The sequence below is a fragment of the Dendrobates tinctorius genome, unplaced genomic scaffold (genome assembly GCF_039654945.1).
Source record: "Dendrobates tinctorius isolate UK_male_01 unplaced genomic scaffold, ASM3965494v1 ptg000133l, whole genome shotgun sequence".
NCBI classification, from domain to species: domain Eukaryota; kingdom Metazoa; phylum Chordata; class Amphibia; order Anura; family Dendrobatidae; genus Dendrobates; species Dendrobates tinctorius.
Genome location: NW_027361801.1, coordinates 6,577,994 through 6,604,697, shown reverse-complemented (window position 1 = coordinate 6,604,697; position 26,704 = coordinate 6,577,994). Strand labels below are relative to the sequence as shown.

The 26,704-nt window shown below is 40.5% G+C and overlaps 1 protein-coding gene across 3 annotated transcripts in view; it reads right to left on the bottom strand.

Annotated features, from left to right (window-relative positions):
* LOC141048077 (5-hydroxytryptamine receptor 2A-like) overlaps nt 1-26,704 on the bottom strand; it is a 1,077,348-nt gene that overhangs the window by 584,102 nt on the left and 466,542 nt on the right. For all 3 annotated transcript variants that reach the window (XM_073543452.1, XM_073543450.1, XM_073543453.1), the window contains one exon: nt 18,507-18,627. The gene's annotated coding sequence lies outside the window, so the exon portion shown is untranslated. The remainder of the gene's footprint in view (nt 1-18,506; nt 18,628-26,704) is intronic.

Sequence of the window (26,704 nt, the reverse complement as noted above, 5' to 3'; positions counted from 1 at the left end):
ATGCATTTTTTTGTTATATAGCACCACCATTACACACTATGTTTGTTGTGTCTTAATCCCTGTATTTTAAAAATAGACAGAGATTAGACACCAGAGATTAGTACCAAATAGAGATGATCGAACTTGTATGCAAAATGTTCGCAATTCTATAATTCATCAGCACATTCAGATTCGTGTTTGGTTTCACGAGCATTTTTACTCAAAGTCGGCAAAAATCAGTTACAGTTCGATAAATCATCGCATTTCCACTAATACTTTTGTTATTACTTTGCTTAGTATAGTGGAGCTATATGATGAGCGCAGGGCATGGGGGGACGTGTTTGATGAGGGGAAGGGTTATGACTAGGTCAGAAGAACTATGGAGTATAATTTTTTTAGTAACTTAATTTGTGTACATTCCGGAAGCCAATCAGGGCGCAGAGACCATCCACAATGTCATGACACAAGGTCTTCTGTGATTGACTGCCGAAGTCACATGTCCCTGGCCATATAAAAATGGACATCTTGTTTTGTTGGCACCATTTTCTCAGTGTCATAGTGCAGAGAAGCCGCTCCTGTTAGTGTGGCAAGTAAACTTGTCAGTTAGCTAGATAGGATCCTGTCTTGTGTGAAATCGATTTTCCAGCACCCACATCTAGATTGTGTAAAAACTGTGTTGCAGTTCCAGGAGGCCCAATTTGCTAATCCAAATTGTTTGTGATAAAACTGTGTGCATTGAGTTATCAGGAGGCCACATTTGCTCATCAAAATTGTTTGGTATAAGATTGTTTTTCAGGCACACTATCTAAGAAAATAAATAGTGATTGTTCATTTAGTTATAGGTGTCTGACAGATGAGGGCCTACGGTTGTGAAACAGCAGGTTAAAAGAGGGGAAAGGTACATACAACATGAGTGGGAAAAGTGAGATTGTGATGGAAGGAGGATTGGTGTTCAACGTGTACATGGGTTAGGTGTTAATGTTAATGAATGCTCAACAGAACAACCACCATCTCATCCTATCCAATGACCACTGGCAACCTCTGTTACTGGATGGGCTACTTGACTCCTTTTCTTTGGCAGCCGCACAGCGATATGCCTTGTAGATGAGGCTCAGAAAGAGCATGTGCTCCAGTGGATGGCAAGCACTGCATCAAGTGGCCTCTTCTCCTCTCCCTCCACCTTAACATCACACACTGTACAATCCTCTGAGGTGGCACCCCAATCACCCTTGTTTCCCTATGTGTCACAAACTTCTAAACATCAAACTGAATGTAGTGAACCTCAGCTGGGCCATTCTACAGAGCTGTTCAGACATTCTATTCCATGGGCATAAGAGGTCTACTCCAAAGATTCACAGAATCTAGAGGAGGAAAGCATCTGGACCGATGCTCAAAAGTTTTTTATGTTGGATCTGGGGCTGGACAAAGTAGGGTCTGAGCAGAATTCAGACCTTCATCATCAGACGGAGGTGGAGGTAATCCTGATGAGACTCATATAGCAGAGATGCACATGGACTGTACTGTGATGTCAGAGAAGGAAGAGAAGGAGGATGACTATCAGGGTGAGAAGTGTGAGAACAGAGAGGATGACGATGAAGTAGATCCTACTTGGTGTGAACCAACAGGTATGCAGCTGAGTAGCTTAGCAGAAGATGTGGAGGAGAAAGATGATGAAGTTACATTGCAGCTTCCCACACAGACACAAAGTGATGCAACTACAACAGGCACTGCATCCTCAGCAACAACTATGACTGTGGCCAGCACCATTCACGAGTGTGCAGTTCACAAAGGCGGCAAGGGTTGCCTAGCCTGAGCCTTTTTTGAGACCTCAAAGGATGACTGAACTCAAGTTATATGCCAAATTTGCAAAAAAAACTCAGTAGAGGAAAACATTGCAATAATTTGATAACTACATGCAGGAACCATAACATGCACAATCAACATGCCTTAGTGTGGCAACCTCACATGCTTAAAATGCAGAATAGTGGACCTTGCTAACCACTGGCCATCCCATGTCACAGTGTCAAATCTTCTCACACAGGCCTCTGGCCACAGAAACTCCACTTGTTTACCCACTACAGTCAGGGTGAGCGAGTGCCCATCAGCTGTTACATAAGTGAACATTCCTGCCATTTTTGTGTCACCTAGCACAACACATCTTCCTCAATCCACTATAACATCTCTTCCTGCACCTCACTTTCAGTCCAGCAGTTTGTCCTATTATCCATACTCCATGCTCTCTCAGCACAACAGCCATCCCTTGGACTCGCACTTGTGGTCACATAAAATAATGTTTTCCTACTACACATGCCAAAGATAAGAGCTTAAACTCCACCATTAACAATCTGTTGTCCACAGAAATGCATATAAACTGATTCAGAAAGTTGATGGCCATCGCAGTCCCTCACTACCAGTTGCCCAGTCACCATTGCCTCTCTAAGAAAGCTGTGCCTGAACTACACCAGCCTGTCACAGACAAAATCACCAATTCACTAAAAAAGTCTGTGTCTGCTAGGGTGCATTTCACAACTGACACCTGGACTAGCAAACATGGGCATGGGCGTTACATCTTGCTGACTGGGCACTGGATGACTGGTGGCTGTGGGGGCAGGCGGTCAAGAGGCTGTTGCACAAGTCTTTGAATCCCCAAGGCTTGTGGGACATCTAACACTTCCTCCACTACTTCTGGCTCCTCCACCTCCTCTAGCACCTCCACCTGTGCCCTCAACCTCTTCCTTAGTCAGACACAAGTTCCAACAGTGCACATAGATTCCCCACCACCTCTGCACTGCACAGCCATGGCTCACCGCAATCAGGCAGTGCCTTGGAGATCGCAGTCACACAGCTCAAGAGTTATGGACAGCTATACAGGCTGAGTTAGAGCAAAGTCTGTTTCCATTGAGCCTGGAGCCAGGGAAGGCAATGTGCGTTAATGGTGCAAACCTGGTGGCAGCCCTACACCGGGGCAACCTCACTCGTGCCTTGCATGGCTTACATCCTCACCTTGGTGATAGAGCAATTTATCACCACTATCCCAGCCTGGATGCAAAGCTGCAGAAAGCGCGGTCGCTGTGTGCTCATGTCAGAAGATCACACCCCGCAGGACATTGACTTGCACATGTTGCAGCGATGAGCCCTGGTACAATATGTCCTTTTGCATAGCCTGGGCAAATGCAGTATGGATGTGGTGCAAATCATGCTTGAGGGCACAGATGAAGTATCTCTGCGCAGTTTTGAAATGGCTAGTAAGATGGTTAGCACTGATGATGCCATCATAACAATTACTATTCTAGCTGCAGTGTAAGTGGCATAAGCAATTTCTGTGAGTTGTTTCACACATTTTTTAGACCAGTCCATACACCAGCAGAACAGAGTTCAAGTCTGACATGTTGTGAATGACTGGAGAGGATGGTGCAGGAGTATTTGAAGCTCAATACCAATGCCATCAGGGGTGGGTTGGACCATTTTGAATTTTGGTCTTCAAAAACGGAACAGTAGCTTGAGCTTGTCTGTCATGCCTTGGAGGTTTTGTCATGCCCGGCAGCCAACATTCTCTCAGAACATGTCTTTACCTCTCCTGGAGGTGTCTTGATGGATAAAAGAATCCAGCTGTCCCCTGAAAGTGTAGACCGCCTAACTTTCATCAAAATTACCTGCCATGTATCTCCAATGACTTTTGCACCCCAGTCCCAGACTGTGCAGACTAGTTGATGATGTTGTTTTTAGTGTCATACATTAATGTTGCATTATTGCAGTTTGTGACACCTTCTTCCTGGCTTCTGTAGCTACTCCTGCTGATGATACAAATACATTTTGATTCCAAGATCGATCTCCTGCTGCTGTGTTGCCTGTAGTAGAAGGCATGTCAGATGCCTATTGTACTGTTTCTACTCTGTAGAAATTGATGCCACTTTAGTGGTGTGTGACAATAGTTTTTTGAAATGTGGAGACTCCAAGTTGGGTCTCCATCTTGCCTGTGTAAGTAGGGCTCCCTGACAGGCAGGCCTGTACTTACTTCAGTCAACTACATGTGCTACTTTCCTTACATTTTTCTACCAATATTACTGTATGAAACTGATGTTTGTGCCATCTGAGTGTGGCTGGAATAAAAAAAAATTGGAGTTGTTGCATGAGGTATCAAGGCTCCCAGCTAAGAAGGCTTTCACCACTCCCTTAACCACCAGGTCCTCATTGAAACCTCAATTCAAAGCTGTAAATGCTGATCTAAACCCCGATACCTCATGCATGGCCCATGACTGACTGCTTCTGTGCCATTATAACAGGTTATACTGTGTGTCAATTGATCAGTCAACTACCTGTGTTACTTTCCTTACATTTTTCTACTAATAGTACTGTATGAAACTGATGCTTGTGCCATCTGAGTGTGGTTGGAAAAAAAAATTAGAGCTGTTGCCTAAGGTATTAGGGCTCTCAGCAAAAATGGCTTATACCACTCATTTGACCATTAGGTCTTCATTGAAACTTCAATTCAAAGCTGTAAATGCTGTCCCGGACCCTCATACATCATGCATGACTAATGGATGACTGCTGTTGTGCCATTAGCAAAATACTATTGTGGGTCATTTGATTCCACTTTTCATAATGTCTGCCCCTAATTTTAGCTGTTTGGGAAGTCTGTCACCCCTCAAGGTGTTTTTTATACTTTTGGTTTGGCCTCCCATTGAATTTAATGGGATTCGGGTCCTTTCATCAAACTGCTCGGCGAACATCTAAACATTCGGTGAATCTAACCAAACCTTGAAAGGCTCGCTCATCTCTAGTACCAACCATCTTTCTTTAATTTGCTTCATTAACAAAAAATGTAGATACCATTTATTTCAATTACCAGGTTAATATGCTTTAGACCAGGGTTCCCCAACTCCAGTCCTCAAGGCCCACCATCATGTTTTCAGGATTTCCTTTGTATTGCTCAGGTGATAATTGCTTCACCTGTCCAATACAGAGGAAATCCTAAAAACATGATCTGTTGATGGGCCTTGAGGACTGGAGTTGGGGAACCCTGTTTTGGAAAGTACTTTCTCGGGTACTCTTTCTTGGAATTATGTTTTGAGCGTTTTTTATGTTATTTAATGCATTTACATGTCTATGAATGGTATCATGACTAATTTCAAGAATACAATGTGCCGTTATTCAAGATTTGATGCAAATCAAATTAATACCAATTTGTTAAAGAATTCGGTAAACTCAGCAAATTCAGATAACTTGTCATTTCCTTTTCGCGAATCGCCAAAAATGGCCTGTGCCATTTTAAACCTTCCAGAAGATTGCATCAGCCAGAGAAGGCTTATATGGGTGCAGTCAGTTAGGCTTCGAAAAAAAACTGCAGCTATCACATGCTAAAACACAGCCAATAGAGGGAGGCTCTTATAGCCTATATGAAAGTATAAACACAGAATATAGCACACATTTTCCTAATCTGGATAGGGAAAGGACGACACAGCTCATAGCATATCCATAGAAATAGAGAGAGAAAGTCATAAAACATTGAAGAAACCATACAGATAGCACAGCAGTGAAGAAGATTAGCGACTGTAAGATACCACTGGTTAACATCCATTTACCTAGCGCATGTATGTTAATGTATCTTTCACATTACTAAGGCTTTGTTTGTGTTAAAGAACTTGCAATGGGCTAGCTATAATCCTAGGAGACCTCAAAGTGTTATGGTTCCCATACACTTTAGACTAATATCAGCTGGACACACCATATCGACAGGTTCTCCCAACAGTCTAATGTGTATGGGGTCCCTTGACTCTCCACCAACAGATGATGTTGGTGTTGATAAAGAGTTGGCATACCAATTTTGCACTTTCAATCCTTTTTTTCTCTAAGAAATATGCTGCCACCTGAGAAGTCTGGTAGCGGCTCTCTCGTAGAGAACACATGAGTGCTTGTTAAGATCTTTTATGTGTATGAAAGATTTGGCCAAGATAGCTGTTGGATGAATAATTTTCCAAACCATTGTTTGGCCAACAGCTATTTAAATTGTATGTAGGGTTTCCAGTACTTTTGTTTTTTGGTAAAGCCATCGTCAGCGCATGAATTTTTTGAGAAAAACTTGGTGAAGCTGGCGAATTAGAATTTTACAGGATTTGCTTATCTATTTATCATTAATTATACTAACTTCTAGGGCAGGACAGGGACTGCTGAGTGGCATTCATAGCTCCTTATGCAGTAAACCAGCTGACAGCTGTATGACAACTTACATGCCAACCGTTAATTTTGAAAAGTGTTCTTGTGCTTGTTCACTTCCACTGCTATTCAACTGGAAATGTTGAGAAAAAGGCCAGATGCTCAGCATTATTAAAATATTTTTAAAGCTGATGGTGTTTTAGCCTTAGTCCCCATAGTACCAACCCTGGCCCTAAATGGAAATGCCCATTTGTGGGCGAGGCTTTTGTAAAACATACCTGTTTCAGACCTGTATACCGAAAATTTGCCAGGATTATTTCCAAAAAATTGTGACAAGCCAAGAAAATGCTACTGGGCACTGGTATTTGCTAGGCTTTCTTGGGTGATGGCATGGACCCTAACCATTATGTTTACCAATAACGTGTCTCTCTTAGAGGTGTGTGAATCTGCTGTGATTCATATTCTCGAATTTTTCATGGAAATTATGTTTACAGCAATTTTATTCAATGACAATAGAATTTTCTTTCTTTTTTTTCTGAGAAATCCAAGTGCACAATACTCTCCTCTTTGATCTCTTGGCCTGCCTTTCAAAAAAGATAATACAACCATGAATTTAATATGAATTTTCAAAGTAAGTACAGAAACCTCATCATGTATAACAGATCGATGTAATAATCTATGCAGGTTATATTGTGAAATCTGGTGACTTATCCACTTATTCATAATTTCAATAAAATCTAAATACTGTATAGCAAAAACCATATAAAATAGTATAAAGCTGCTCTCATTGTACACCAGGTGCTATAATCAATTGCCTCTTAGGAACTGGAAAGTTGCAAACAATTTCTAAATAGAGTATAATCTTATTTTATCCTTCTCTTCAGCGTGTTCCTACCACACACATTTTTTTGTGCAGATAGGTTTCTTTCTCAGTGTTTTTTGAATGTATTAACTGGTGTGGGAGTTGCTATAATGCAAACTTTACAAGGATAAAATTACATTTCATCCAAAATTAGAAATCGAGAGACAGCAATACTCTTTATAATCCAAAAAAAGGTAAATTTGAGAAATGGAAGAAATTTCATTTGCATTGCAGTGATTGTTCCGTTATCCTGATACAATAAAAAGTAAAATTCTAGAGTATCAAATTTAAAGAGTCTCTTATTGCGAAGCCCGCTAAGGCCGGGGGCACTCGGTACCATGGCCGGTCACTTCTTCAGGGGGATGTCATGGCAGCAGTGACCCGGTCAGTGGCCCTGGGCATGCAATTAAAATAAAGATGAATTTGGGGAATAAAGATGGAAAGTTTATAGGGGATTAAGTCGTGATGCCACCTGTGGTGTTCTGCAATAAGAAGATGGCTGACACTGTGATTCAGATCCACTGTGGCGGCTGGTGACACACGGGTAGAGCTAGGCCCCAGGGCATATATAATGTCGTAAATGATGGTAATAATTGTAGTGCAGGGCAGATGATGCAGTAAATAAATCTGGGGACACAGCGGGGTGCAGTCTTCACACTTTTACTCATGGTCTTTTAAGTTACAATCCCCAGCCGAGGTGCGGTGTCCTCCAGATCGGTGGTCCAGCCAGATCTCGGGTAATTTGGGGTACACTTTGCCAGAACCCTTTCTTATGTTCCTTCTCTGGTCATCTCTCTGTGCTGGTTCCTGACTCTCCTGCCCTGCGCCTCACACACAGTGTCCCAAGCCAGCAGCCTCAAATCCTGTTGGTCGATGATCTCCTGGTCCCCTTGACCCTATATGGCTGCCTTTTTAGCGATTATGTGTGGATTTGGCTGTCGCACATACAGATACTTCAGCTACTGGTTTTATAGCTGAGTCCTACAGTCTCTCCACTAGTCTGGGACCAGTCCCCAACTGCGACCTGGTCCTTCCACCCCTCTACGGTCAGCGTGGATTCGGGTGCCACCGGTGGATTCTTCACTTCCCTTGCCCCTAGGACCCCTTCTTCACTCCACTTTACTCTCCAGTCCTAGGACAAGCTCCTCACTTTTCAGTCAGCTCTCTCTCCAGCTGTCCTACCCTTATCTGCTTCCTCCACCCACACCCTCTACCTAGTTCCTCCCTGGCCTAAAAAAGTGTTGTGTTGGGTGCTAGTGTGTGGGTACCGGGTAGTGCCCCCCTCCTTACCTGAGTGTGGTTCCACACCTCTGGAGGAGGTGCAATACCTCTGTTTTGACTGAACCCTCAAGGGCGCCACATTATCATTCCAGATTAATATGAAGTATAAGGGTTGGTTCTTCATCCAAATCATGCAGCACTACAAATTTCCATTTCTACATATAAATTTACCTCAGCCTGTTGACACTGCTCGAATAACCCAGAGGAAAATGTATTTATGCACTGCAGTGGTTTTGGAAAATTTACATATCAGTTTTCAAGCACTACTCCAGCATATTTTTTTCAGCACTAGAGTGGCGCTACAAATGTAAGTTCACTGCCAACCTCTGGCGTCTTCACCCTTTTTCAGCACAGCTCCGATTCAGCTACGTCATCTTGTGAGCAGAGCTTCTGACTGGCCGGAAATCAGAAGCTATGTCACAAGCTCTAAATCCATGTCTATGAGTGTCAGAATGAAGCCAGAGCATGGCTCTCATAGACTTGTATTGAAAAGTGACCTCTGCACAGCTCGATGAAACACTGGAGCTGCTGACAGGTCACTTTTTGATGCAGACCGATGGGAGCGACACTGAATAATGATGAAGGCTGGTGGCAGGCAAGAATGGGACAAGGGGAGGGGAATTACCATTAAAGAACCACTTGAGCTGTGCAATAAAAAAATGCTAGAGTGGTGCTTTAATATCCAAAAGGAATGGAAAATTCTTGTTGTATCCAGTTTAGCATAAAAAATGCAGTAATCCCCCCAAAAACAGGTTCCTAAGAGAATGTGCACATGACATCTTTTTCAGGTGGGTACACTCGGTAAGCCACCTGAAAAGCACTTATAAACTTTGAAAAGAAAACGTAGGCATGCAATGTAAAAACGACTTGCTTTGCAAATATTCAGGATTTTGAGTTTCTTTTAACAACTTCCAATTTCCAAATACATGAAGCAGTTATAAGTAGTGAAAAAAAAGAGTAAATCCACCACCAAAAATGACCTGAAAGATGCTTTGGGAAAAATACCGACGACATGTTCTTGAAATGTTTTCTACTTGAAAATCTCAGCTGGTACGCTGGCATCTAAAAGACCTAACTCCAGGGTGAATTTCAAAGCAGCACATTTTGCAGCATAAATTTCTATGATTAAAAATGTGTTAAATTCGGAACTGTTTCAGAACTTTCCACAGCAAAATCCACAATGAGTGAATTTACTCATAGGATTTATTGTCAAAATGCTGTGGATTTATCACAGCTTTCAACCTTTTCAGTGCAAGGAATATTCATATAGACTTACTATATACATTATGTAACCCCTTAAAATATCCACAAGCAATAGTGAGGATTCCCTGCCAATGGCACCTTCAGAAATATATTTACTCAGAATATTGGTTACGTGTTCAATAATTATTTCACCCCTTGTATATTTTTACATAGTATCATACCTCTATGGGTGCCATATACCAGATATTTAATAATATAGTTGTTTGATAAAAATAAAAGTAACAACGATTACTGAACTTTCTGCAGAAAAAATATTTCAAAAACAAAACTTGAATTCACTCAAATTAATAAGAACAATAAAAAAATAATAAAAGCAAACAAATTCTATATAAAAGAGAAAACCAATATGACCTATAGATAAGAAGATGCAACCTCCTAAAACACTATAAAATTGTTGGATAATGGAGCATAGCATAGAGATTATATATAAAAAAAATTAGGAGCAGCAGATAATCATTATTAATTCTATTCTATTCTATTTCAACACCCTCATCACCTCACTGTCCAATAACCCGAAACGTCTCTTTGACACTTTTCATTCTCTACTCAATCCAAGAGTACAGGCCCCAACCACAGAGCTCCGAGCTGACGATCTGGCCAATTACTTCAAAGAAAAAATTGACCAGATTCGACAGGAAATTATCTCCCAATCAACTCATACCATGCACTGTCCTCCCTCCCCCACTGCATCTAGCTCACTCTCTGATTTTGAACCAGTCACAGAAGAAGAAGTAAGCAGGCTCCTTGAATCTTCTCGCCCAACTACTTGCACCAGTGACCCATTTCCGTCACATCTCCTCCAGTCCCTGTCCCCTGCTGTCACCCCTCACCTAACTAAAATATTTAACCTCTCTCTCTCTTCTGGTATTTTTCCCTCCTCATTTAAGCATGCCATCAAACATCCACTACTTAAAAAACCATCCCTCGATCAAAACTGTGCCGCTAACTATAGACCTGTCTCTAATCTTCCCTTCATCTCTAAACTCCTGGAACGTCTGGTCCACTCCCGTCTTATCCGCTATCTCTCAGAAAACTCTGTTCTCGACCCTCTCCAATCCGGTTTCCGCTCTTTACACTCCACTGAAACTGCCCTCACCAAAGTCTCTAATGATCTGCTAACAGCTAAATCAAATGGTCATTACTCCATGCTAATTCTCTTGGATCTCTCTGCAGCATTCGACACTGTGGATCATCAGCTCCTCCTCACTATGCTCCGTTCCATTGGCCTCAAGGACACCGTTCTCTCCTGGTTCTCCTCCTATCTCTCCAACCGCTCCTTTACTGTATCTTTTGCCGGTTCCTCCTCCTCTCACCTTCCCCTTACTGTTGGGGTCCCCCAAGGATCAGTTCTAGGCCCCCTCCTCTTCTCCTTGTACACTGCCCCTATTGGTCAAACAATCAGTAGATTTGGTTTCCAGTACCATCTCTATGCTGATGACACCCAATTATACGCTTCTTCTCCTGACATCACGCCAGCCTTTCTAGAAAACACCGGCAATTGTCTAAACGCTGTGTCTAACATCATGTCCTCACTATATCTGAAACTGAACCTGTCAAAGACTGAACTCCTGGTGTTTCCTCCCTCTACTAATGTACCTATACCCGACATTGCCATTTCTGTGTGTGGTTCCACTATTACTCCCCAGCAACAGGCCCGCTGTCTTGGGGTCATACTTGATTCCGAGCTTTCCTTTGCCCCCCACATTCGATCAGTGGCTCGCTCTTGTCATCTGCACCTCAAAAACATTTCTAGAATTCGACCTTTTCTTACTTTTGACTCTGCAAAAACTCTTACTGTTTCTCTTATTCATTCTCGTCTGGACTATTGTAACTCTCTTCTAATCGGTCTCCCTCTTACCAAACTCTCCCCTATCCAATCTGTCTTGAATGCTGCAGCCAGGATAATATTCCTCACCAATCGTTACACCGATGCCTCTACCTTGTGCCAGTCATTACACTGGCTACCCATCCACTCCAGAATTCAGTATAAACTTATTACCCTCACCCACAAAGCCCTCCATGGCTCAGCACCACCCTACATCTCCTCCCTTGTTTCAGTCTACCACCCTACCCGTGCCCTCCATTCTGCTGATGACCTGAGGTTAGCATCCTCAATAGTCAGAACCTCCCACTCCCGTCTCCAAGACTTTACACGCACCGCGCCAATTCTTTGGAATGTACTTCCCAGGTCAATACGATTAGTCCCCAATCCCCAAAATTTTAAGCGTGCCCTGAAAACGCATTTATTCAGACTGGCCTATCTCCTCAACACATTAACCTAATCTATCCCTGTGTGGCACAGCCAAAAGTTTTACCATAACCAGATTTCCCGCATCATGTTCCCACATGCTTTATGCATCCATTAGCCCTCTGTGTCTGTACTGTTGCACACTTAACATTATGGCTGGTCCATACAATCAGGGCAATTGTTACCACCCACCTTTCGTGTCTACCTCTTTCCTCATAGACTGTAAGCTTGCGAGCAGGGCCCTCTTTCCTCTTGGTATTTGTTATAATCTACTGTATGTGATTATTGTTATGCTGTAATGTCTATTGTCTGTACATGTCCCCTCTGAAATGTAAAGTGCTGCGGAATATGTCGGCGCTATAAAAATAAAATTTATTATTATTATTATTATTATTAATATGGTATAATACTTTATTAATAAACAGCAATTATGCAAAAAGTAAAAAACGTATGAGACCAGTATAAACACTTGCAGAGAAAGCCAGGGTGAGGTGGTGAAAAGTGATAACTTAGACCTGAATCTTGGGTCTATACACAGGGAATATAATTAGGCGCAAGTGCACAGGTTCACATTATAGTACAATATATATATATATATATATATTTATATATATATATATTGTCAGCTATCAAGCCAGAGACCTACCACTGTGTAAGGTCCTAAGGTAACAGTCACATATAGAGACTATTAACCCAGTGTTAGAACAGAAGCAGATAAGCACCTCAGCACCCTGTTCAGCTGCAACTCGACGCTCGTTTCGTCGATATATATGTATGTATTCACTGTGTATAATTTTGTAAAGTTTTTTATAATTTCACTAATTAGATATAACAGCATTACCCAAGAGCAACGGTTAAATAATTCTTATATATCTGATTATTTTTATTTTAATTCCCATAGTGTATTCCCAAGAGTAAGACTTCAACACTATTAAAACCAAGAACATCTAATTATATGTAACAGAAAATACTCTGCAGAAAGAAATCTAATACCACTTTACTTGTGATTGAAGTTATATTTGGCGATTGCAGTTCTACGCAAGGACATTTTGCTATTCATTGCAATGCTGGCTTCTAACAAAACTTGAGTTCTTTCTTTTTATAGAACATAACCATTTTTTTTCTAAATGTAGCTGCCCACCATCAATGTGTCATGAGAAATTATATCAGAGCTGGGGTTTATGCCAGTTAAAAAAGTTGTAATGGTTGCATCAGTTTCTGTACAGACCTTGCGAGCTGTTCTTAAAATCTATTATTTCTGTCATTTCAATAGTCTATGTAAAAATCAGTCATTCATTTCTTGCTAATTAATGCCCTCTAGAAATCCATAATGTTCCTAGCAATGGGACATAGAGTGTACTAAAATGTATCTAGGTCAGTCATTTAATTTTTAAATAACATTATTAGCACCTGTTTGCCAACTTTTTATAAATCATACGGTATAGCTACACATTGCAAGAAAAAAATAAATTGCTTGAGTTACAAACTTATGCGTATTTCATCAAAAGTTTAGACTAGTATAAAAAGATGGTCTCATGAAGGCACTGTGTCCATATGCCCTATTAGGTAGGTCTTTTTAGGTGCATTTGAGCTGTTTTCTGCATGGACTGTCATTAAATGATGACTATGTAATACTGTACTTCTGACCAGGAAATGTCCAACAATCGGCTTTGAGCTGTCCTGACAAATGGTGGCATAGCGACAGCAGTCATAGAGGTCACAAGCACGACCGGGCCTGTGTGGGTCGTGGCCTGCCGATGCCAGCAGAAAATTCAACTGGATGTGTGTCCTCGGACAAACATCCAGTTGAAGTGTATTGCAGCGCGTATATCTGCACAGAGATTGAAGCTTCAGAGACTGGGAGTTCTGTGGGAACTGTTTGGGTAAGAATACAAGGACAGAACAATGGAAAGGACACCATTGTAGGAATTTACTACAGGCTGCCTGTGCAAGCTGAAGATAAAGATGAACTCTTTGTGCATCAAATGGCCAAGTTCTCCAAAAAATATTACATAGTTGTAATGGGATATTTCAAATATCCAGACATTTGTTGGGAATCTCTCTCAGGCAAAACTAACAGGTCAAGGAAATTCTTATCCTCTCGCTGACAACTTTATCTTCCAAAAGGTAGGGGAGAAAACAAGGGGATCTGCTACTTTGGATCTAATCCTCATAAACAGGGAGGAAATGGTTGAGGAGGTAAGAGTGGCTGGAACCCTAGGAGGTAGCAACCATGCTATTTTAGAATTTTGGATAACTAAAGGAGGAAGACCTGTGAAGACTCAGATATCAAGGTTATATTTCAGAAAGGCTGATTTTAAGGGATTCAGAAAGAGAATTGGAGGGATCCAATGGCTGGATACCCTTAAGGACAAAAATGTCCTGGAAGATGGGAAATCTTGAAAAATGAAATTCTCAAAGTACAATTGTTAACAATTCCAAAAAGAGGGAAGAATAGGAAGCATTTAAGGAAACCAGGATGGATCAACACAGAACTTAAGCACATGCTAAAAAGGAAGAAAGAAATGTTAAAAAAATGGAAAGAAGGAGTCATATCTAAAGAAGAATAAAATGCTGTCTGCAGGACCTGCAGGGCATGAATCCGATTACCTAAAGCTGACAATGAATTGAGGCGTGCAAGAGACATCAAAAGCAATAAAAAAGGATTTTGGGGATATGTCAAAAGTAAAAGAGAAGTCAAAGATGCTGCAGGATGAAAATGATGAAATGGTAAGACAGGATATTGAGAAGGCCGAACTTTTAAATTCCTATGTTGCATCTGTTTTCTCTCAGAAAGGAAATGTAACATCAACTGTTATTCACTGTCCTATTAAGGGAATAGAAGAATCCAGGATATCTATAAACAGAAAGATAGTGAGGAAACACTTAGCAAACCTAAAGGAATTCAAGTCTCCAGGTCCAGATGAATTACACCCCAGAGTACTGAAAGAGAAAACAGAGGAAATTTTTGAACCCCTCTCATAATCTTTGAAAATTCTTGGAGAACAGGAGAAGTTCCAGAAGACTGGAGAAGAGCAAATGTTGTTCCTATCTTCAAAAAGGAGAAGAAGGTGGACCCAGGCAACTATAGGTCGGTGAGTCTGACTTCTATACCAGGAAAGATCTTTGAACAAATTATTAAACAACATGTATGTAAGTACCTGGATAAGAATGAAGTGATTAAACAGAGCCAGCATGGGTTTGTAACTAATAAGTCATGTCAGACTAACTTAATTTCCTTCTATGACAGAATCACTGACTGGGTGGATCAGAGAAATGCTGTAGATATAGTATATCTTGACTTCAGCAAAGCATTTGGCAAAGTATCTCACACCATCCTTATTGAAAAAATGACTAAGTATGGAATGGAAAAGGCAACTGTTTGGTGGATTCATAACTGGCTTAGTGATTGGACCCAAAGAGTGGTCATAAATGGCTGCACATCCAGTTGGAAGAAAGTCTCAAGTGGGGTACTACAGGGCTCTGTCCTGGCCCTGTATTGTTCAACATCTTTATCAATGATTTAGATGAAGGAATTTAGGGTAAACTGATTAAATTTGCTGATGATACAAAGCTAGGAGGGATAGCTAATACTAGAGAATAGAGAGAGAGGATTCAAAAAGATATAAACAAACTGGAGCAGCAACACACAGAATGATTTTTAACAGGGAAAAATGCAAAGTACTACATCTGGGCAATAAAAATGAAAAAAGCATATACAGAATGGGAGGAATAGGGCTAAGCAACAGCACATGTGAAAAAGACTTGGGTATACTAATAGGTCACAGACTGAATATGAGTCAACAGTGTGATGCAGCAGCAAAAAAGGCAAATGCAATTCTAGGATGTATTAACAGAAGCATACAGTCTAGATCACGTGAAGTCATTATTGCCCTCTACTGCTCTTTGGTCAGACCTCATCTGGAATACTGTGTCCAGTTTTGGGTGCCATATTTTAAAAAAGACATCAACAAACTGAAGCAAGTTCAGAAACGAGTGACCAGAATGGTGACCGGTCTGCAAATCCTGTCTTTTGAGGAAAGGTTGCAGTATTTGGGAATGTTTAGCTTGCAAAAGAGAAGACTTAGAGGAGACTTAATAGCTGTCTACAAATATCGCAAGGGTTGACACATTGTAGAAGGATAATCTTTATTCTCATTTGCACAAGGAAAGACTAGAAGCAATGGGATGAAACTGAATGGGAGGAGACACAGATTAGATATTAGAAAAAACTTTTTGACAAATAGAGTGATCAATGAGTGGAAGAGGCAGCCACGAGAGGTGGTGGGCTCTCCTCTAATAGAAGTCTTCAAACAGAGGCTGGACAGACATCTGTCTGGAATGATTTAGCGAATCCTGCTTTGAGCAGGGAGTTGGACCAGATGGTCCAGGAGGACCTTTCCAACTCTACGATTCTATTATTCTATGATTCTATGACACATTGGGTCCATGAGTGGCGATACACACTGCCGGCCAATTGTATATATACAATTGTAAGGTTTTGTGCTGAGGAAGAGGTACTTGAAATGCGTTGACTATTAATCTATTTTGAAATAAAGCTTTGAAGAATATCATCTGCCATCCATCTTTATCAGCAGCGCAGACTTGGACAGATATACCCGGTTTCACTGTCCTGTGCTCCCATCTCTAGCATGCTGACAGCTTCAGAAAAGGATGCCGTGTGGCAAGGGGAGTGGAGGTAAAATGAGCATAATTGTTTTTTGTTTTTTTTAATACATTAGTATATATATATATATATATATATATATATATCAACCATACCAGGATGATGTTGGGGCCCTTGTCCAAATATTGCACCAGGGCCCTTTGGCCACTGCTGGCAAAATCAACTATCTGCTAGGTATAATGAAATCATGCTGGTGCAATGCAGTCTGTATTATATGGATATACTCGGCAAAAGTTTGAGGGTACAATACAGCTCTGTATGAAGGCACCATACAGTGACACATGGAATGTCTCTATCACTTTGTGATGACATACAGGTGGATTGCACATGGTCTCTCCTGTTTTTCTTTCCCATGTATTCATACTATACCATTGTATGCCTCTAAAGGTATATAGATACAAAGTTCTCTCCCAGATATTCAGATAAAAGTATTATTAGAATAGTGTTCAGTACTGCTGATAATTGCAGACTAATTATAAAGTGTATGTATACAGTTAAAGACTACTGGGTGTTCCATGTATTTAGGACCTGATTGTAAGGGACACTAGAAAGAAGAGGGAAGCATCTTTCTATTCTTTCAATTCATACATGCACAGCAGTCATTGAGTTTTTCATTGAGTTGTCTATATTTAATATAGTCAGTGTTGTGACCAGACTATAAAATTAAAAATTATATAATATAATAAAAAAACAAATGATTTTAAACACCATGAATCTTCATACTAGTTTTACATTACTATTACAATGTATCTAGCTAAAGCAAGTCACTATCACTTAGAACTCTGTGTATTGATCATTCGATAATTGTATGTCAATATCAGATGAGCACTGTATGGTGGGTTTAGTGGTATTTATTTAAGCATTATGTAGCACTGCTTATCTACTTGCAGACTGCCCATAAACTTTAAACATCTGAATGGTTAATTTTCTGTAACATTTTAAAACATAATTTCATAATAAACAATGTATTATAATTGTGCGGCTCCAGGAGTGATGAGCTTGTAGTAAGACACAGTCAGACTCCCAATAGAGAAGATAGAGAAGTTCTTTTAGACATTTCTGTCTTCCTGATAAGTATACACAGAACTTAATAGTTGCTGTGCATACAGTATATGAAGAGCTGATATGACCTAGAAATCACGTGATCGCCATGTGCTGATAGGGAGCAACAGCTGCTGGATCCTAATAGAACAAGATCAGCTGTTATGCAGCCAGGAAACTGAATTTCCCTTGTAACTGGAGCTAATATACCAGCCCAAGTTATAGTGGAAATCAAAGTAAAAAATCTATTCAAATATTGATGTGCACTTTCAAAAATCTTTTCTGACCTTATGGGTGTCACAATGTGTCAAATAAGTGAATAAATGAATAATTCAATTCATTATTTAATTAAAAAAGGCAAGAACAAGAAAATCGCTACCTTTCCAGATCACTGTTATGAATCACCATTAAAAAAAACATGTGTTTGATATTTAAAAAAGTTAAAAATGTATTCTATTGGTACTGTGAGGTGATCAGGAAAAAGGGAAAAATAGATTCATATTTCCTTCCCTCATTATCCCCCAATATCAACTAATAGTGGACGAAAGTAAAAATGAATTTGTGACTATGCAAAATCACCAAAATAGTTGCAAAAATTATTTGAATATGTGAAATACAAAACATTTTAGAAGTTTTGTATGAAAAATCTCAAAAATGTGTTTGGTAAAAAATGAGGTAAAATGGCTTTATCGTGAACTTGTTAAGCAAATGCATGAAATTGACACTTGGTTAATGTGTAGAACTGTTATTTGTTATTTAGGTAACATACTGTATTCTGCATATAATTAAGAATATTTTTACATAATGTATCGGGGTAAATAACAAACCACATAGCGCAATATCCAAAGTACTTTTGTGAATTGAAAGGAAATATCTGAAAATGTCCACCTTCACTAAAAGTGGGTAATAGTTTACTCTTCTTTTGACTTCTTAGGCACATTTTGGCAAAGTTTGAAAACTTTACAAAGTAGCACAAATATTAAAAGCTTTACCTTATTGAGGATCTTCTTATTCTATTCCGTCCTTGCTGCTTGGTGCCCTCCGGGTGGCCAATTTTCTTTATATTCCATGAAGAAGTGCAGAATGTTTGTGACCCGAAATCCTGTTAACCTCCTTGAAAGCAATCAAATAAAGTAATATTATTTCTGAAGTATTTATTGTCCTCTAGCTTTAGAGCAGTCTATGATGAAAACAGATTAAACAATATAAACAAAAAAAATGCCATGCTACTAGAACTAACTATTGGCAAGACACAAAAGTTTCCATTTTATGTCCTTTAAAATTTCTAAAGTATAATTTCACTTAATCTTTTGACAAGTCAAAGCAATATGTAAGAAGATAACTTGTAGGCTTCTTGAGATAGGGCCAAGTCAAAAGAGAGGCAATTCTCCGTAACACACTAGAGCTCCTCACAGATACTCAGAGATAATATTCACCCTGGATCTTTGCCCCTGCAATCACATTTCAGTATTATCAAAATAAAGTACCATTGGCCTTGCGCTTTTGAGAACAATGAATCAAACTGATCCTGTTTTTGAAAGATAAAAATGAGAAATAACACAATAATTCATCTTTCAAAAAGCTCCTTCATAATACTTTTTTAAAAATATTAATTGATGAAAAACAGTTAATTTTTATGGTTAGATATAACTGTGAAGGCTGCATTACAATAAAAAAAGGTATTTATATATAACATTGACTCGTCCACAAAATTATGATCTATCAAAGCATGAAATAAATTAACCCAATCAATAAATGGCATAAAGAGAAAAAAATGAAATGGCAGAATTGCACTTTTGTTGTTGCTACAACCATGCCAAAAGATGCATTAAGAAGCAATCAAAACATCATATGTACTTTAAAAATTGTATCAGTAAAATCATCAGCTCGCAACAGAAAAAACAAGCCCTGTCACAGCTCTATTGACAAAATAAAAATGCTTCAAATTTTGGAAAATGTAGACAAAAACATATTTTTATTCAAATTTTCGAATTATTTTTCCCGACTTAAAAGGGTTTTCTAAAAATCTAATAACATAGCCCCCATTATGTAATTCAAATGGCAACCATTTTTAGTCATATGTTAGGATGGATTGCAGTGTGAAGAAACAAGGCTCCTGACACCTGTGTCTCAAATAATCAACCTGAAAACACCGGCCCCACCATCAACCATAGTGGTAGCAGAATCATGATATGGAGATGTTTTTCTTCAGCAGGTCAAGTAAGCTGGTCAAGGTTTATGGGAAGATGAACTAAACACAGGACATAAATCTGTTAAAGGCTGAAAAGACTTGAGACTGAGGTGTAGGTTCATCTTCCAGCAACCAAATGAACCTAAACATACTGCCAGAGCTACAATCGAATAGCTTAGATCAACGCATATCCATGTGTTTGAATAGTCCAGTCACAGTCCAGACCTAAATCCCATGGAGAATCTGTAGCAAGACTTGAAAATTGCTATTCACAAATGCCTTCATCCAATCTCACTGAGCTAGAGCTAGTCTGCAAAAAACAATGAGCAAAAAACCCCGTCTCTAGAAGTGCAAAGCTGGTACAGACATAACCCAAAAGACAAAGTAGGACCAAAGGTGGTCCTACAAAGTATTGACTCAGGAGGATGAATACAAATGCACATCACATTACATATTTAGAAAACCATATATCATTTCCTTTGCTCTTCACAAATTCTTCCTACTTTGTGTTGGTATATCACCTAAAATCAAAATAAAAACATTTAAATTAGTGTGCGTAATGTGAAAAAATGTGGAAAAGTTCACAGTGAATGAATTATTTTTCAAGGCTCTGTAGTACAAAGTATTTGTTTCACTGACAGTTCACTTATTAGACCCTGACTCCAGTGGGATCTAATAAGCAGGTGTTTATGTCAGCTATAGAAGCCATTGTTAGATATCATTGTTGTCACTGTAACCATTGGCACATCCTGATCATGCTATAGGGGTGCCAATGGGTTGACAGAGGGAGTGATGTCCCTCTTTTTACCTCATCACGTGACAATGTCACTACTATCCTTGGCATCTGAGGGGATAAAGTACTTGAACTGGAGCTTAGCTATGTTTAATAGCCGTCTGCTTCAAATAGCAGAAGCACAACTGCTTTGCCTGTGCCATCCCTGTGATATAACTGTAAGTCAGATTATTGGAAATCATTTACAGTCAAGACAGTTCCATCATTTTGATGGAAAGAGTTAAAGAAAAGTCAATATTCACCTGTCCCCGAACATTATGTTGCTGCTGGGTCCACTACCAGTCTCTACTTACTTTTACATTGATTATGTCCTATTACAATAGCTAATGACCACTGGAGTTAATCACTGGCTGCAGCAGTGATCCTCTAAATCCTGTGGTTGGTGGGCTAATTGCAAAACGCTATGTGTCACGGAAAACTAAGTCTGAATATTACCCTGAAAACACCATCCCCATCATCAAACATAGTGGTGGCAGCATCATGATGTAGGGATGCTTTTCTTCATCATCCATTTGATAGGATGTCATTGCTGCAGCAGGAAGTAAAGGCTGGCGCTGGACTGCACAGAGCCGGAATGAAGCAGCAGAAAAAGAATAATGTGATTTCTGTTTTTAATTTTTTTTTAAATCCATCTGAGAATGTTGTGACCATTTTTTTTACACCGGAGAAACTCTTTAAAGTTTACATATTTAATACTGTGGTTGAAGATGGGTCAGATTTCCTGGTTAAGCAAGAAATTTTAGATTATATCTCATCTCTGTGTTTGGGAGAGAAAATAGCAATGTAGTAGAGTCCAAGAAAGTTTCACAAGCTGCAGGAATAAAGAGGACTCTATAGAATTCACTCGAAGGTGAAGCGTTGCAATTACTATAATCTTGTCTGGTTTTCTTTAAAACTCCAGGGTTTTCATTTATTCCATATAACATTGTTATCTAGATTACGTGAAAGGGCTTCAAGATACGCATTTAAAACTTTATGGAAGCAATAAAGCCATTATTGGATCCTAAAGGGATTAATTCAGACTGACTGCACAAACCAAATTCCCCAAAGAGTAAAAAAAAATAAAAAAATAAATCTTAAATCTTTCTATGGACAGTCTACAAATTTCAACCTGTATTATGTTACAACATGTTTCTTGCACTGGCTCTAAAACCAGACATTCTGCAGTCTCAAGGCATTATAGTGCATAACTTTGTAATTCTGGGAAATGTATTTGTCTTGACATTGTTTTTACAACCTCAGATTTTCAGCCGACACTGTAACATCGCAGACTGGCTTTTTATTTGAATTGCAAAAGAAACTGTCATTTTTCCTTGTAAAAAGTCAGATTTTTTCTTATTTGAAAACAATGTGGTTTCATAATTTGCATATGAGGTGGGAAGTCAAATCCTATATTCTCTGTTTCAAATAGTTAGTCTGGCAATGTGTATACTCAATAAGGTCAGCAGAGGACAGCAAAGATGAAATTTTAGAAAATACTTAACCTACTGTGCAATTTTGGAAAATAGCAATGCAGTCCTTATTAAAGGGGCTGTCCAGTACTCGAACAATCCAGTCTTAATCAGAATGTTTGCACCAGTAAAAGAGCAATACATTATACCTACCTTCAGTCCCAGTGCCTTTCCACCAGTGTCGGCACTCGCACTCCCGGGGCTCACGTAGGATTATGTCAAGCGATCCCTGCATCAAATTCTTGCTGGCTTCACTCTCCCCACTTTCTGACAAATCAGGTATTAAGAAGCTGTGGCTGGCCACTCATTTCCTGTTCATGTCTGGTACAACCAAAGGTAAGGAGAGTGGAGCCAGTGCTGATTGGACATAATGTGAAGTGAGTGAGTGTCAATGTTGCTTGAATGGCGCAGACACTGTAGTGAGTTGTGTTATTTTACTGGTGCAAAAATGTTGATTGAGAAGTGGTTGCCTAAGTAGTGGACAAACCCATTAAGTTGGCTGGTGTCTCAGGATAGGGAGTAGAGAAGGTAGGTTGGTGTTGGCTGAACAAGACTTAGTCCAACATAACATTGGGGAAAAACAGCTGCACTCATGGGTGAATTTAAAAAGTGAAATATTTATTTACAATAGTCATCACACTAAAGTATCACAGAGATTGATGATTCAGAAATAAGCAAGTAACATTTCGACCCAATCCTGAGTCTATTTGCAAGCATTGCTACAAGAATCATTAGTGTGTTATAAAGATAAAGCAACAATGAAACAAAAACATATACAGAATATATATGCAAAATATGAATAAAACATCTAGAAATGTGAACACATTACAGCTAGAGATGAGCGACTTTGCCTTTTTTCAGGTCAAGTCGGGTTTCATGAAACCCGACTTTCTCAAGTCGGGTCGTTCGAAATCGTCCGATTATCGTGAAAAGTCGAAGGCCGACTGAAACACGAAACCCAATGCAAGTCAATGGGGAAGAAAAGTCAGCAGTGAGTGGAGGACATGAAACACACCCACAGTGCCCATTTTAATGCCAAAAACATCAATTTTTATTACTTAAGCTTGTCAATAGAGTTAAGCGAAACGGGTCGGTCAATTTCAAAAGTCGCAGCCTTTCGCAAAAGTCGGGTTTCATGAAACGAAACCCGACCATAGCGTGAGGTCGGCCACGAGGTCGGCGACCAGAGCCAATGATGGAGTACGCACACTGTGGGTAACGCGATGACATAGGCAGCGGTCACCACCATCTTTGAGAAGGGCATGCAAGTGATTGGCTTGCTTTGTGTGGCAGGAGCTATAAAAGAGCGTGCACGCCGACCGCCATCTTACTTCTGTAGATCTAAGAATAGGGAGAGCTGCTGCTGATGATGATGATTCTGTAGGGAGAGCGTTAGGCAGGGAAGAAGATACAAAAAACTGCTTCTGCTGCTAGTGATTTTGCCTGTACAACATACCAGTTAGTGTGAAGTACAAGGGGAGGCTATATTTTTGTGCATCAGCTCTGTTGGTTATTAGGCTGCCTTATAGCTGCACTACTGTTTTCACACTGCTCTGCAAACTGCTTATTTAAAAGCAAAAATACTTTTCATCCTCTTTTTTGCCCAGTTACCAAGCGTTCATTTTTCCACACTTTTGTGTGCAGCAGTCCTGCTTAATAGGCTGCCTGCGTCCATACTTGAGACTGAGAGCATCATTGTCAGCTTGCTAAAATCTCTATGGAGAATCAAATTCTCCCCAGTCCTATATAGACATTTTATACACCATCCAATTTCAGCCTGTTATATTGAGGCGTAAGCTACACTGGGCCTGAGATAATAGTTCAGTGTCCTCAAGTCTGTAGGGAGATTCAAATTCTCCGCAGTCCTATATAGACATTTTTTACACAATCCAATTTCAGCCTGTTATATTGAGGGGTAATCTACACTGGGCCTGAGATAATAGTTTAGTGTCCTCAAGTCTGTAGGGAGATTCAAATTCTCCCCAGTCCTATATAGACATTTTATACACCATCCAATTTCAGCCTGCTATATTGAGGTGTAATCTACACTGGGCCTGAGATAATAGTTCAGTGTCCTCTAGTCTGTAGGGAGATTCAAATTCTCCCCAATACTATATACACCTTGTACCTTGTTTTACAGTACCATATTGCTGGTGGTATTTTGGGTACATTTTCCCAAAAATGAGGAAGTGTGTTGGAAGAGGCCATGGAAGTGGGCGGGGGTTGCCAGCTGGTGATGATGTTGTTGGTGGTGGTGGATCTGCTGGTAGTGGCAAAAGCACAATAGCACCTAATGCAGGAGGTTTGGAGCCTGCGTCATCGTCTGGCTCCACAAGGCCTCGAAGGCTCCCTTTTCTGGGAGTATGTAAACCACTTTTAAAGACGGAGATTCAGGAACAAGTTTTGGCTTACATTGCTGACACAGCCTCCAGTTCTATCGCCTCCTCTTCTGAACTTTCAAAAAATAAAAGCACTGAGTCGTCATTGGAGGCTCATGGTCAGGAACCACACCTTTCCTTGTGTCCTTCACCCCTACCAAAAGTAAAGGATGCGGCAGACCACACTACAGATTACTCCTTGGAGCTCTTTTCACATACCATGCCTGGGTTATCAAGTCAAATCGTGAATTACCCAGTCAAAGAAGAATCTGACATGGAGTGCACAGATGCACAGCCACTGCTAGATTTATCTGCTGGTACATTCACTCAGAGCACTACATTGTCCTCGCAGTGTACTGAGCCAGAATCTGACCCTGATGAAACTCAGGTGCTGCTTCCTGCATACTATAACACTTTACATGGTGACACAGAGGAAGGTACACATGACATTGAAGAGGAGGTGATGGATGACCCAGTTTTTGACCCAGATTGGCATCCATTGGGGGAAGAGGGTGCCGCTGCAATAGCTCAGAAGAGGAGAAGGAGCAACAGCAGCAGGCATCGACAACGCAACAGCTGTTATATGTCAGGCCCGGAGCAGTCCAAAAATGGGTTACAAAAAGCAAAAGAGTTGCAGGACAGCTAGGCCAGACGATCAAATTAGCACAGCGTGCAAGGCCTCAAAATGTCTTCCATAGTAGGAAGAGTGCAGTGAAGCACTTTTTTGAACAAAATCCTAATGATCAGGCAAAGGTTATCTGTAAGAAGTGCTCAAAGACCTTTAGCCGAGGGAAAAATCTGAGAAATTTGAATACCAGTTGCATGCTTAGACATTTAACCACCATGCACTTGCAAGCGTGGACGAACTAACAAACCTCATGTACCACATGTGCAACTGCTCCCAATGAAGGTAGTCAGCAACGCTACATCGTTTCCCCCACTGTAAGCGCACCGGTTAGCACACCACCAGCAGCAAATGTTGAGGTGTTGTCCCAAGGCCAAAGCAGTCAGGGAATCACAATGTTATTGCTACAAAAGACTGAATCTAGGCCATCATAAAGAACACCAACTCCATCACCATCATCAACCCTCTCTCAGTCCGCCATGTCCAACACTAGTTCCACCATATGCAGCTCTCAAGTCCAGCTCACCCTACCAGAGACTCTGAGTAGGACAAGAAAGTACTCATCCTCTCATCCGTGTACACTGGATTTGAATGCCCACATTGCCAAACTAATCTCGTTAGAGATGATGCCCTACCAGCTGGTTGAAAGCAAAGCTTTCTACGAGCTCATGGCCTACGCAGTACCACGCTATGACCTACCCAGTTGGCACTTCTTTTCGCGAAAAGCCATCCCATCCCTCCACGTGCATGTGAAAGACCGCATTGTCCATGCACTCAAGCAATCAGTGAGTGGAAAGGTGCACCTCACAACACATGCATGGCCCAGTAGGCGTGGCCAGGGCCATTACGTGTCCATCACTGCGCACTGGATTAATGTGGTGCATGCAGGATCCACAGGGGACAGCGGCGGTGGGACAGTGCTGCCTAGCCCACAGTATAGGAAACAGTTGGGTGTAGGCGATCGACCCTCCTCCTCCTCCAGAAGTGAAAGCTCGTCCACAGAGCGCAGTCGCACGAGCAGTCCACTAGAGTGCCCATTTTAATGCCAAAACATCAATTCTTATTCCTTAAGCTTGTCAACCTTAATTTACTTTAAAATAATAGTTAGGCATTGAAAACTGGAGGTTATTTGGCTAAATTTGTGGGGAGGTAGGGCTGGCTCCAGATTTTCATGGGCCCAGGGCCAAAGAGTGTCAATGGGCTCCTTTAACCCATGCCACAATTCATGATCCTCTGATACGGCAGAGAAATAGAGGTATAGTACAATGAAAAATACCTCACTTCTTAAATCTCTTGACTGATATCCATTTTAAATTCTCCAATAGCTCCAAAAACGGACAGTATATTACTCCATACAGTATTATGGCCACCGCATAGTGCGCTATACAGAGTAATGAGGCCCATATATTTCTCCATACAGAATCATTGGTCCCATATAATGTTTGAAACAGAATATGATGAGCTCCACATAATGCTACAGTATATGTTGGTCCCCATGGATGAAGCTCCACTGTGTTATGGGCCCAAATAATGCTCCATATATAATGGGCCCCATTTCTAATGCTCCAGTGCATAATGGGCCCTGTAAATGCTGTTCCAGTGTCTGATGTCCACCTTTGGAATGCTCTAGTGTATGGTGGGCCTCATATATCATTCTCCAGAGTATAGTGCTCCCCCAAAATAGCTGTCCCAACATTGAAAACAATTAAATATGTCTCCTTGCTATGGAATCCCTGTACTAGTCTGGACTCC